General features: G+C 42.1%; 1 pseudogene; it reads left to right on the top strand.

The window, feature by feature from the left end:
- The first annotated feature begins 238 nt into the window (after window positions 1-238).
- LOC144235111 (large ribosomal subunit protein uL16-like) overlaps window positions 239-1,251 on the top strand; it is a 7,611-nt pseudogene continuing 6,598 nt past the window's right edge.

Raw genomic sequence — 1,251 nt, 5'->3', positions numbered from 1 at the left:
AGCCTAGCTTTCCAGGCGCTTCTAATGGTCTTCAACGAAGACAGATTTATCTTGGCTCAAATATCCAGTAGCGAAAGAGGATTAGAAAATTATCAATCTGTACTTTGGGTCCTACCTTTAACAAGAGCATGGGAGAGGTTCCCCTAGTTTGATCACTTCAGGGCCACAGGAGGGACCATCGGGAACGGGAGTGGGGGGTGGGGAGGGGAGAAGGAGAGACAGAGTTGATGGGAGAGCAATGGCCATGAAGGAGGAAGCCAAGCATAATGAAGTGAATTTGCAAGGGTTTCATTTTCTTCATGGAAAATATGCCATTATCAAAAAGCAACTTCCTCTACAGGCATTTTTGCTTTTTCCAATCGAGATGAAGAAGTACAGCTTTATGTAACACACATAACAGGGAAAAGTAGAACGGCGACCCTGGGAAAATTACAGCATTAAAAGTAATAAGCCTGCCATTGCCGATAAACCACACAGACACCATGCCGTGCTGTCTTGAGTATAAAGGTGACATTTTTCCAGTTATCCCCACAGTAACTTCTTCAACAGCCACTGCATTTTGAATATCATGTGCTCACCCAGAGACTCTTTCCAGAGTTTGAGAATTTCTGAGGCTTCGTCCTTCAAGGTCCAGGTCAGGCATCCCGTTCCTAAAAATGCACCCTCTCCCCAACCTGGGTTTTTGCTCCCATAGTAACTCCCGCTCATGCAAACGATTTCCATCATTAGTAATTGTTTACTTCTCTTTTCCACCCACTAGATTATGGGCTTCCTGAGGACAAGAACCTCATATTCATTTCTGAATCCCTTGTGTCTGCCAGTGCCTGGCTTTATAAATGTTTAGAGAGTTTAACAACTAATGAGCCCTATTTCTTGTCTTATCCTTTAAACCAATGAGAATACAGCTGGGAGCCAACTAAGTTAAATTAGCTACATTGACTAATCCCTTCTATGCCCAAGATGCTGTAATTTTAGAACGTGCTGCTTTCTGCCTAAATCAGGAAGTGAATGAGGTTCTAAAGCAAGATAATTGTTTGGCTATATGAGAATGTAAAAAGAGAAAGAAAAGGGTGTCTCCTAAGCAGAATCCTTCATTTAAAAGAAAGAGGTGAAGTGTGCCAAGACTGGCCTGGAAATTAGGCTGGGCGTATACAACGATGTATGCACAAAATTATAGAGACATTGAAACATGAATTCTTATCGTTAACAGAGAAGAGTCAAGAATTGAAGTCTAGAAGCAGAGACAACAGA

This window comes from Crocuta crocuta, unplaced genomic scaffold (assembly GCF_008692635.1).
Source record: "Crocuta crocuta isolate KB4526 unplaced genomic scaffold, BGI_CrCroc_1.0 scaffold467, whole genome shotgun sequence".
NCBI classification, from domain to species: domain Eukaryota; kingdom Metazoa; phylum Chordata; class Mammalia; order Carnivora; family Hyaenidae; genus Crocuta; species Crocuta crocuta.
This window is presented reverse-complemented; position numbering and strand designations above follow the sequence as displayed.